Here is a 12687-nt window from a genome sequence, read left to right as displayed (position 1 = left end):
TCCTCCTAGTACCCCCCCTTGGTCCTCCTAGTACCCCCCCCCTTGGTCCTCCTAGAACCCCCCCACCCCCTTTCCCTTGGTCCTCTTAGCACCCCCTCCCCCTCCCTTGGTCCTCTTAGCACCCCCTCCCCCTCCCTTGGTCCTCCTAGTACCCCCTCCCTTGGTCCTCCTAGTACCCCCCCTTGGTCCTCCTAGTACCCCCCCCTTGGTCCTCCTAGAACCCCCCCACCCCCTTTCCCTTGGTCCTCTTAGCACCCATCAGGCCAAGTTTCTTAGAACTTCCTTGGATAAGATGATTGTCACTGAGCCATTGATGTGATTTGTATTGGATGGGGGGGGGAATCCTGAAAACATGGCCTTGTGAGGACCTCTGGGGTAATCATCTGTTTTGGCCTCTTGTGTCCTGTTGGGGGCGCTCCTCCCACACAGCTGTATCTATACTGGAATGAGGGATGCTGGGACTTGTAGTTGAAGCTGATTGGACGGATGGCTAACAAGTGTTTTTCTTTCTTGCAGTGATGAAGAAGAACATCCAGAAGACGCGACCAGCGATGGATGGGAACTCGGGGTGAGGATCAGATGGGGGGGGGGGGGGGGGGGGGGGTTGTCACTTGGAGCAGGGCGTGGTCTTCTACATGTTTCTTGGCCCCGCCCACAACGCTGGCGCTACATTTAGTGTTCCCTCCTACAAAAGATTGGCGGCCGTTTCCATGAAGAAAGTGGGAAAGGAATAAAACCTCAGAGGACGGAACCAACTACTGACCCCCACCTCCGGCACCGCCCCCTCCTCCCGGCACCGCCCCCTTCCTGTGATGAGAACTTTGTCCAGTTCTGCTACTGATTGACTGCGATGACACTTATGGATCTGAGGAAGATGGCGGCTGCCGGGACCGGGGGAGGGTCACCACCTGAACCTCCATCTGGAGGGTCTGATTACACTACATTGAATGGAGTAGATCAGCAGTCTCCCCACCCTCGGTCCTCCTAGTACCCCCTCCCCCACCCTCGGTCCTCCTAGTACCCCCTCCCCCACCCTCGGTCCTCCTAGTACCCCCTCCCCCACCCTCGGTCCTCCTAGTACCCCCCTCCCCCACCCTCGGTCCTCCTAGTACTCCCCTCCCCCACCCTCGGTCCTCCTAGTACTCCCCTCCCCCACCCTCGGTCCTCCCAGTACCCCCTCCCCCACCCTCGGTCCTCCTAGTACCCCCTAGTTGCTGTTTGGCCTCTTGTGTCCTGTTCGGGGCGCTCCTCCCACACAGCTGTATTTATACTGGAATGAGGGATGCTGGGACTTGTAGTTGAAGCTGATTGGACGGATGGCTAACGAGTGTTTTTCTTTCTTGCAGTGATGAAGAACATCCAGAAGACGCGACCAGCGATGGATGGGAACTCGGGGTGAGGATCAGCAGATATCCCAACTGTCCCTCATTTGTCTCTCCTCCCTCCCCCTCCCTCCTTCCTCCTCATTGGTCCCTTCCTCCTCCCCCTCCCCCTTCCTCCTCATTGGTCCCTTCCTCCTCCCCCTCCTCCTCCCTCCTCATTGGTCCCTTCCTCCTCCCCCTCCCCCTTCCTCCTCATTGGTCCCTTCCTCCTCCCCCTCCTCCTCCCTCCTCATTGGTCCCTTCCTCCTCCCCCTCCCCCTTCCTCCTCATTGGTCCCTTCCTCCTCCCCCTCCCTCCTCATTGGTCCCTCATGTCGGTCTGATCTCTATAGTTGGATATAAAATCCACTCTTTATCTTTCACAAAGTGTTTCCCAGAGATAAACCTTCCATCTGATTTCTAAATGTCAGAAGATGAAGGAAAAATCCCTTGTGGGTTTAACCAATTGTGGTTTTTTTTTTGTACAATTCTCTAAGGGGGCGTGGCAAGGGGTGTGTCCTATGCCTGCATAATTTTGCCGATAGGTGTCCCTCATTCCCATCTCAGAGTTAGGAGTTGTGACATAGAAAGGGGGGGTTGGGAAGTGTCGGATGCAGGGCGCGGTCTTCTACAAATTAGACTCCCCCTCCCCGGCACCGCCCCCTCTCCCCCAGCACCACCCCCTCTCCCCGGCACCGCCCCTTCCTGTGATGAGAACTTTGTCCAGTTCTGCTACTGATTGACTGCGATGACACTTATGGATCTGAGGAAGATGGCGGCTGCCGGGATTGAGGGGGATGGGTCCCCCCATATGTACCTCCATCCGGGGGTCTGATTACACGCTACACTCCGTATTCCTCCCTCCACCCTCGGTCCTCCTAGTACCCCCTCCCTCCACCCTCGGTCCTCCTAGTACCCCCTCCCTCCACCCTCGGTCCTCCTAGTACCCCTCCCCCCCACCCTCGGTCCTAGTACCCCCTTCCTCCTCCTAGTACCCCCTCCCTCCACCCTCGGTCCTCCTAGTACCCCCTCCCCCCCACCCTCGGTCCTAGTACCCCCTCCCTCGGTCCTCCTAGTACCCCCTCCCCCCCACCCTCGGTCCTAGTACCCCCTCCCTCGGTCCTCCTAGTACTCCCTCGGTCCTCCTAGTACCCCCTCCCCCCGCCCTCGGTCCTCCTAGTACCCCCTCCCCCCCCACCCTCGGTCCTAGTACCCCCTCCCTCGGTCCTCCTAGTACCCCCTCCCCCCCCACCCTCGGTCCTAGTACCCCCTCCCTCGGTCCTCCTAGTACCCCCTCCCCCCCACCCTCGGTCCTAGTACCCCCTCCCTCGGTCCTCCTAGTACTCCCTCCCTCCACCCTCGGTCCTCCTAGTACCCCCTCCCCCCCACCCTCGGTCCTAGTACCCCCTTCCTCCTCCTAGTACCCCCTCCCTCCACCCTCGGTCCTCCTAGTACCCCCTCCCCCCCACCCTCGGTCCTAGTACCCCCTCCCTCGGTCCTCCTAGTACTCCCTCGGTCCTCCTAGTACCCCCTCCCCCCGCCCTCGGTCCTCCTAGTACCCATCAGATAAGATGATTATAATCACTGAGCCATTGATGTGATGTGGAGGAAATCCTGAAAACATGGCCTTGTGAGGGCCTCTGGGGATTGGCCTCTTGTGTCCTGTTGGGGGCGCTCCTCCCACACAGCTGTGTCTATACTGGAATGAGGGATGCTGGGACTTGTAGTTGAAGCTGATTGGACGGATGGCTAACAAGTGTTTTTCTTTCTTGCAGTGATGAAGAACATCCAGAAGACGTGACCAGCGATGGATGGAATGAGGTGAGGATCAGCGGATGGGGGGGGAGGGGGGATTGTTGGGTGCAGGGCGCGGTCTTCTACAAATTGCTGACTCCCCTTCCCCCGGCACCGCCCCCTCTCCCCCCCGGCACCGCCCTCTTCCTGTGATGAGAACTTTGTCCAGTTCTGCTACTGATTGACTGCGATGACACTTATGGATCTGAGGAAGATGGCGGCTGCTGGGACCGGGGGGGTTTGAGGGTAGATGTGCCTTCATCTGGGGGGGGTGACTTCTCAGAATATAGATCACCCCCCCCCCATGGAAGAATTTCCTGTCTCGGGTACAAGATGTTCAGTTTTACACTTCCGTCATCTAAATCCCCTGATACAATGGGGGGGGGGGGGGTGGATCTAAATCCCCTGATATGGGGGGGGGGTGGATTAATACGTAACGATCAATCGAACCCGGAATGTATCAAATGCAGCGAACTTTAGGGGTTAATTATTTACATTCGTTGTATTTTGTAATTTATTCGAATGTTTTCTATTAATAATATAAATCTATAAATTCTAAACTCCGCCCCCTTATCCTAACAATCGGAGGGGGTGGAGTTTGATGTACGAGGCTCCTCCCCCCCCCCCCCCCCCCCCCCCCCTCGTAATTATCGGATCCCTAACTTCCTGTCTGGGGAATGCTGGGATCCGAAGGCAGCAGATTTCTTGGCTGTGATTGGCTGACAGTTTATTCTTTTCCTGCAGGAATGGTGATTGGACGAGGCGGCTCCAGAGGACGGCTCACCAATTGATTGGAATTTGAGGTAGAAATTGGGGGTCAGCATTCTAAGGGATGACCCCCCCCCCCCAGGTATTGCCCCTGATGACCCCGCCCCCATACTCCTGCAATCGCGGCCATTACTGAATTATAGGGGGGGGGGGGGGGTTGAAGCTCCAGTTTACTGGGATAGTCATGGGGCAGATTTGTGCCAAACATTTGCCAACTTAAGTAGATTGGGTTTTATAGATGTAAGCAGCCAATGAGATTTGGTCCCTCCCATGAATATTGGAACGGCCACTGAGCGCAAATGTGAGGCTGGAGATGTGATTCCCCTCCCCCCCCCCCCCCCCCCCCCCTTTTATTGGTGGTTATTACAATGTAGCTTTATGAAGATCCACTTGTTGTGTTTATCTCAGGGAGGGGCAAACTTTGTACCCCAGATACTAACCACTTGACCACCAGGCCTATTCTAGCACTTCTCTCCTTCATGTGAAAATCACAATTTTTTTGCTAGAAAATTACTCGGAACCCCCAAACATTATATATTTTTTTTTAGCAGACATCCTAGGGAATAAAATGGCAGTCATTGCAATACTTTTTGTCACACCGTATTTGCGCAGCGGTCTTACAAGCGCACTTTTTTTGGATAAAAATCACTTTTTTGAATTAAAAAATAAGACAACAATACATTTTGCCCAATTGTTCTATATATTGTGAAAGATAATGTTACGCCGAGTAAAATGGTACCCAACATGTCACGCTTAAAAATTGCGCCCGCTCGTGGCATGGCGTCAAACTTTTACCCTTAAAAATCTCGATAGGCGACGTTTAAAAAATTCTACAGGTTGCATTTTTTGAGTTGCAGAGTAGGTCTAGGGCTAGAATTATTGCTCTCGCTCTAACGATCGCGGCGACACCTCACATGTGTGGTTTGACTACCGTTTTCATATGCGGGCGCTACTCGCGTATGCTTCTGCGCGCGAGCTCGTCGGGATGGGGCGCTTTAAAAATTTTTTTTTTTGTTTTCTTATTTTTATTTAGTTTTATAATTTTTTACACTGAAATAAAAAAAAAAAAAAATGTATCACTTTTATTCCTATTACTGTGAATGTAAACATCCCTTATAATAGAAAAAAGCATGACAGGTCCTCTTAAATATGAGATCTGGGGTCAAAAAGACGTCACATCTCATATTTGGGCTTAAATGCAAGAAGAAAAAAAAGTCATTTTTTCAAATGACAAAAAAAAAATGTTTCTTTAAGAGGCTGGGCGGGACTGACGTTTTGACGTCACTTCCGCCCAGCAGAGCTATGAGGACGGGCGAAGGACATTTTTCCTTCAGTCCCGTCCCCGCTCAGCTGCCGGACACATCCGATCTCCTCCGCCGCTACCGACGGCTCCGGAGGGCGCGGGAGAGCGGCGGGAGGGGGGGGCCCTCTCCCGCCACCGATAACGGCGATCTCGCGGAGACCGCCGTTATCGTGTACACCACCGCCCCCTGAAAAGATGAATATCTCGGTTGTGGCAGCAGCTGCTGCCGTTATCGAGATATTCAACTTTAAAAACAGGACGTCTTTTTGACATGGGGCGGTGGTCAAGTGGCTAAAAACTACAAATCCCCCCCCTCCCCCGGAGGTCATGCAGGGTCCGTCATCTTCAATCCATGGGGAGGGGGGACTTATCTCATTTCCTTGCTGGGAGATGAAATGACTCCACACCCCCCCCCATATGTATACGTGACCCCCTCCCCCCCATATGTATACGTGACAATCATACAAGGTGTAAAGGACTCTCCCCTGGGTTGTGGGGCATTAGTAGGGGGTGGGGCGGTGTTGGTAATTTGGACTCGTTATGTGAATTCTTGTGGAATAAAATTGTTACAATTTTTCTCAAATAAAAGAATTTGAATTGTTCCTCGTGGGTGTGTCTTATTTCTTAGTGATATAAAAGCGGCACTGCCAAGGCCCCCCCAGTCTTGTCTTGTGGCTCGGGGGGGTTTAATTCGGTGCCAGAATAATCCCCTCCTTGCAGAAAGGCCGGCCTCCTCTGTGGGCTGATCTTTCCGAAAGTTGGGAACAAATTTCATCCAATGGGAGTGCAGCTCCGCCCACTTCAGAGATTAGAACCTCTGCCGGGAAGAGGAGGGGCTGAAGGTTTCCAGATTTCCTGTCCGGTGGTGAGGAACGGTCAGCCAATCATTTATGGGCGGGACCTGCAGAGGAGATCCTCCCTGATTAGTAAGTCGCACATCGTCCCCTAATTGCCCCTCGGGGGTGGGGGGGGTAAAATCCTTCGTATGATTGTTCCCTATAGGTGAGTCTATAATGAGGTACAGAAAATGTCACCTTTAGGAGAAATATACTGATGACATCATCACCGGCTCGGCCATTCATATCACTGAAGTGCGTTCGGTGTGACGGAGGACATAATGTGCTAGTATGCCATGCACCTCCCCCACTCATTGTGATGTAAACTGCCCTGGGGGGTCTTTTTTTTAAATTTATTTTAATTGTGGTTTACTACAACTTTAAGCCCTTCCCAGCCGGTACAGTGACAGTGCATAGTATCACTCGTCACTGGTGTTGGTCAGTGCTCCCCCCCCCCCCCAGATTTTCCTCTGCCCCCCTATCGCAATGCCGTTATAAGTCGCTGATCATCTCCATTACTTTATAAATTGTCCCACCAAACCGATCAATATGTGTCTTATGGGAGGGGGAGGGGTTATATCACAAGATGTACATATGAAGAAATGTGACTTATTTTGTATTTCGATGTTTTATATAAAAATGTTCATTCAAACTCTTGACTTAGATTTTTATTTGTGGGGGAGGGGGACTGCTATAAATTTCATTAGGGCACAGGGATGGTGGGAACCCCTCATAATGGGGCACAGCGGGGGGTACAGGCCCGGGAACTCAGCACGGGGATGGTGGGAACCCCTCATAATGGGCACAGCGGGTGTACAGACCCGGGAACTCAGCACAGGGATGGTGGGATCTCCTCATAATGGGCACAGCGGGTGTACAGACCCGGGAACTCAGCACAGGGATGGTGGGAACCCCTCATAATGGGCACAGCGGGTGTACAGACCCAGGAACTCAGCACAGGGATGGTGGGAACCCCTCATAATGGGCACAGCGGGTGTACAGACCCGGGAACTCAGCACAGGGATGGTGGGAACCCCTCATAATGGGCACAGCGGGTGTACAGACCCGGGAACTCAGCACAGGGATGGTGGGAACCCCTCATAATGGGCACAGCGGGTGTACAGACCCGGGAACTCAGCACAGGGATGGTGGGAACCCCTCATAATGGGCACAGCGGGTGTACAGACCCTGGAACTCAGCACAGGGATGGTGGGAACCCCTCATAATGGGGCACAGCGGGTGTACAGACCCGGGAACTCAGCACAGGGATGGTGGGAACCCCTCATAATGGGCACAGCGGGTGTACAGACCCAGGAACTCAGCACAGGGATGGTGGGAACCCCTCATAATGGGGCACAGCGGGTGTACAGACCCGGGAACTCAGCACAGGGATGGTGGGAACCCCTCATAATGGGCACAGCGGGGTGTACAGACCCGGGAACTCAGCACAGGGATGGTGGGAACCACTCATAATGGGGCACAGCGGGTGTACAGACCCAGGAACTCAGCACAGGGATGGTGGGAACCCCTCATAATGGGGCACAGCGGGGGTACAGACCCGGGAACTCAGCACAGGGATGGTGGGAACCCCTCATAATGGGCACAGCGGGTGTACAGACCCTGGAACTCAGCACAGGGATGGTGGGAACCCCTCATAATGGGGCACAGCGGGTGTACAGACCCGGGAACTCAGCACAGGGATGGTGGGAACCCCTCATAATGGGCACAGCGGGTGTACAGACCCAGGAACTCAGCACAGGGATGGTGGGAACCCCTCATAATGGGGCACAGCGGGTGTACAGACCCGGGAACTCAGCACAGGGATGGTGGGAACCCCTCATAATGGGCACAGCGGGGTGTACAGACCCGGGAACTCAGCACAGGGATGGTGGGAACCACTCATAATGGGGCACAGCGGGTGTACAGACCCAGGAACTCAGCACAGGGATGGTGGAAGCCCCTCATAATGGGGCACAGGGATGGTGGGAACCCCTCATAATGGGCACAGCGGGGGGTACAGACCCGGGAACTCAGCACAGGGATGGTGGGAACCTCTCATAATGGGGCACAGCGGGGGTACAGACCCGGGAACTCAGCACAGGGATGGAGGGAACTCCTCATAATGGGCACAGCGGGGGGTACAGACCAGGGAACTCAGCACAGGGATGGTGGGAACCCCTCATAATGGGCACAGCGGGTGTACAGACCCAGGAACTCAGCACAGGGATGGTGGGAACCCCTCATAATGGGCACAGCGGGTGTACAGACCCGGGAACTCAGCACAGGGATGGTGGGAACCCCTCATAATGGGCACAGCGGGTGTACAGACCCAGGAACTCAGCACAGGGATGGTGGGAACCCCTCATAATGGGCACAGCGGGTGTACAGACCCGGGAACTCAGCACAGGGATGGTGGGAACCCCCTCATAATGGGCACAGCGGGGGTACAGACCCGGGAACTCAGCACAGGGATGGTGGGAACCCCTCATAATGGGGCACAGCGGGTGTACAGACCCGGGAACTCAGCACAGGGATGGGGGGAACCCCTCATAATGGGCACAGCGGGTGTACAGACCCGGGAACTCAGCACAGGGATGGTGGGAACCCCTCATAATGGGCACAGCGGGTGTACAGACCCGGGAACTCAGCACAGGGATGGTGGGAACCCCTCATAATGGGCACAGCGGGTGTACAGACCTAGGAACTCAGCACAGGGATGGTGGGAACCCCTTATAATGGGGCACAGCGGGTGTACAGACCCGGGAACTCAGCACAGGGATGGGGGGGAACCTCTCATAATGGGCACAGCGGGTGTACAGACCCAGGAACTCAGCACAGGGATGGTGGGAACCCCTCATAATGGGCACAGCGGGTGTACAGACCCGGGAACTCAGCACAGGGATGGTGGGAACCCCCTCATAATGGGCACAGCGGGGGTACAGACCCGGGAACTCAGCACAGGGATGGTGGGAACCCCTCATAATGGGGCACAGCGGGTGTACAGACCCAGGAACTCAGCACAGGGATGGTGGGGACCCCTCATAATGGGGCACAGCGGGTGTACAGACCCGGGAACTCAGCACAGGGATGGTGGGAACTCCTCATAATGGGCACAGGGATGGTGGGAACCCCTCATAATGGGGCACAGCGGGTGTACAGACCCGGGAACTCAGCACAGGGATGGTGGGAACCCCTCATAATGGGGCACAGCGGGGGTACAGACCCAGGAACTCAGCACAGGGATGGTGGGAACCCCTCATAATGGGGCACAGCGGGTGTACAGACCCGGGAACTCAGCACAGGGATGGTGGGAACCCCTCATAATGGGGCACAGCGGGTGTACAGACCCGGGAACTCGGCACAGGGATGGTGGGAACCCCTCATAATGGGGCACAGCGGGTGTACAGACCCGGGAACTCGGCACAGGGATGGTGGGAACCCCTCATAATGGGCACAGCGGGTGTACAGACCCGGGAACTCGGCACAGGGATGGTGGGAACCCCTCATAATGGGCACAGCGGGTGTACAGACCCGGGAACTCGGCACAGGGATGGTGGGAACCCCTCATAATGGGCACAGCGGGTGTACAGACCCGGGAACTCTGCACAGGGATGGTGGGAACCCCTCATAATGGGGCACAGCGGGTGTACAGACCCGGGAACTCAGCACAGGGATGGTGGGAACCCCTCATAATGGGGCACAGCGGGTGTACAGACCCGGGAACTCAGCACAGGGATGGTGAGAACCCCTCATAATGAGCACAGCGGGTGTACAGACCTGGGAACTCAGCACAGGGATGGTGGGAACCCCTCATAATGGGCACAGCGGGGGGTACAGACCCAGGAACTCAGCACAGGGATGGTGGGAACCCCTCATAATGGGCACAGCGGGGGGTACAGACCCGGGAACTCAGCACAGGGATGGTGGGAACCCCTCATAATGGGCACAGCGGGGGGTACAGACCCAGGAACTCAGCACAGGGATGGTGGGAACCCCTCATAATGGGCACAGCGGGTGTACAGACCCGGGAACTCGGCACAGGGATGGTGGGAACCCTTCATAATGGGCACAGCGGGTGTACAGACCCGGGAACTCAGCACAGGGATGGTGGGAACCCCTCATAATGGGGCCCAGCGGGTGTACAGACCCAGGAACTCAGCACAGGGATGGTGGGAACCCCTCATAATGGGGCACAGCGGGTGTACAGACCCGGGAACTCAGCACAGGGATGGTGGGAACTCCTCATAATGGGCACAGCGGGTGTACAGACCCGGGAACTCAGCACAGGGATGGTGGGAACCCCTCATAATGGGCACAGCGGGTGTACAGACCCGGGAACTCAGCACAGGGATGGTGGGAACCCCTCATAATGGGGCACAGCGGGTGTACAGACCCGGGAACTCAGCACAGGGATGGGGGGAACCCCTCATAATGGGCACAGCGGGTGTACAGACCCGGGAACTCAGCACAGGGATGGTGGGAACCCCTCATAATGGGCACAGCGGGTGTACAGACCCGGGAACTCAGCACAGGGATGGTGGGAACCCCTCATAATGGGCACAGCGGGGGGTACAGACCCGGGAACTCAGCACAGGGATGGGGGGAACCTCTCATAATGGGCACAGCGGGTGTACAGACCCAGGAACTCAGCACAGGGATGGTGGGAACCCCTCATAATGGGCACAGCGGGTGTACAGACCCGGGAACTCAGCACAGGGATGGTGGGAACCCCCTCATAATGGGCACAGCGGGGGTACAGACCCGGGAACTCAGCACAGGGATGGTGGGAACCCCTCATAATGGGGCACAGCGGGTGTACAGACCCAGGAACTCAGCACAGGGATGGTGGGGACCCCTCATAATGGGGCACAGCGGGTGTACAGACCCGGGAACTCAGCACAGGGATGGTGGGAACTCCTCATAATGGGCACAGGGATGGTGGGAACCCCTCATAATGGGGCACAGCGGGTGTACAGACCCGGGAACTCAGCACAGGGATGGTGGGAACCCCTCATAATGGGGCACAGCGGGGGTACAGACCCAGGAACTCAGCACAGGGATGGTGGGAACCCCTCATAATGGGGCACAGCGGGTGTACAGACCCGGGAACTCAGCACAGGGATGGTGGGAACCCCTCATAATGGGGCACAGCGGGTGTACAGACCCGGGAACTCGGCACAGGGATGGTGGGAACCCCTCATAATGGGGCACAGCGGGTGTACAGACCCGGGAACTCGGCACAGGGATGGTGGGAACCCCTCATAATGGGCACAGCGGGTGTACAGACCCGGGAACTCGGCACAGGGATGGTGGGAACCCCTCATAATGGGCACAGCGGGTGTACAGACCCGGGAACTCAGCACAGGGATGGTGGGAACCCCTCATAATGGGCACAGCGGGTGTACAGACCCGGGAACTCTGCACAGGGATGGTGGGAACCCCTCATAATGGGGCACAGCGGGTGTACAGACCCGGGAACTCAGCACAGGGATGGTGGGAACCCCTCATAATGGGGCACAGCGGGTGTACAGACCCGGGAACTCAGCACAGGGATGGTGAGAACCCCTCATAATGAGCACAGCGGGTGTACAGACCCAGGAACTCAGCACAGGGATGGTGGGAACTCCTCATAATGGGCACAGCGGGTGTACAGACCTGGGAACTCAGCACAGGGATGGTGGGAACCCCTCATAATGGGCACAGCGGGGGGTACAGACCCAGGAACTCAGCACAGGGATGGTGGGAACCCCTCATAATGGGCACAGCGGGGGGTACAGACCCGGGAACTCAGCACAGGGATGGTGGGAACCCCTCATAATGGGCACAGCGGGTGTACAGACCCGGGAACTCAGCACAGGGATGGTGGGAACCCCTCATAATGGGCACAGCGGGTGTACAGACCCGGGAACTCAGCACAGGGATGGTGGGAACCCCTCATAATGGGCACAGCGGGTGTACAGACCCGGGAACTCGGCACAGGGATGGTGGGAACCCTTCATAATGGGCACAGCGGGTGTACAGACCCGGGAACTCAGCACAGGGATGGTGGGAACCCCTCATAATGGGGCCCAGCGGGTGTACAGACCCGGGAACTCAGCACAGGGATGGTGGGAACTCCTCATAATGGGCACAGCGGGTGTACAGACCCGGGAACTCAGCACAGGGATGGTGGGAACCCCTCATAATGGGGCACAGGGATGGTGGGAACCCCTCATAATGGGGCACAGGGATGGTGGGAACCCCTCATAATGGGGCCCAGCGGGTGTACAGACCCGGGAACTCAGCACAGGGATGGTGGGAACTCCTCATAATGGGCACAGCGGGTGTACAGACCCGGGAACTCAGCACAGGGATGGTGGGAACCCCTCATAATGGGGCACAGCGGGTGTACAGACCCGGGAACTCAGCACAGGGATGGTGGGAACCCCTCATAATGGGGCACAGCGGGTGTACAGACCCGGGAACTCGGCACAGGGATGGTGGGAACCCCTCATAATGGGGCACAGCGGGTGTACAGACCCGGGAACTCGGCACAGGGATGGTGGGAACCCCTCATAATGGGGCACAGCGGGTGTACAGACCCGGGAACTCTGCACAGGGATGGTGGGAACCCCTCATAATGGGGC

At 56.6% G+C, this 12687-nt stretch overlaps 1 long non-coding RNA gene and 4 other non-coding genes across 5 annotated transcripts; all 5 read left to right on the top strand.

Annotated features, from left to right (window-relative positions):
• The first annotated feature begins 242 nt into the window (after positions 1-242).
• On the top strand, positions 243-4264 carry LOC120922748. The gene is made up of 3 exons (XR_005745455.1): positions 243-568; positions 1347-1395; positions 3899-4264. It is a non-coding gene; the product is annotated as an uncharacterized LOC120922748 (long non-coding RNA).
• On the top strand, positions 805-873 carry LOC120922751. Its single transcript, XR_005745458.1, has one exon. It is a non-coding gene; the product is annotated as a small nucleolar RNA SNORD38 (small nucleolar RNA).
• Positions 2063-2131, top strand: LOC120922750. The gene has a single exon (XR_005745457.1). It is a non-coding gene; the product is annotated as a small nucleolar RNA SNORD38 (small nucleolar RNA).
• LOC120922749 lies at positions 3298-3368 on the top strand. The gene has a single exon (XR_005745456.1). It is a non-coding gene; the product is annotated as a small nucleolar RNA SNORD38 (small nucleolar RNA).
• Positions 4265-5864: 1600 nt separating the features above from the next.
• LOC120922752 lies at positions 5865-5995 on the top strand. The gene has a single exon (XR_005745459.1). It is a non-coding gene; the product is annotated as a small nucleolar RNA SNORA35 (small nucleolar RNA).
• The last annotated feature ends 6692 nt before the right edge of the window (positions 5996-12687 follow it).

Source organism: Rana temporaria, unplaced genomic scaffold, assembly GCF_905171775.1.
Source record: "Rana temporaria unplaced genomic scaffold, aRanTem1.1, whole genome shotgun sequence".
NCBI lineage: Eukaryota > Metazoa > Chordata > Amphibia > Anura > Ranidae > Rana > Rana temporaria.
This window is presented reverse-complemented; position numbering and strand designations above follow the sequence as displayed.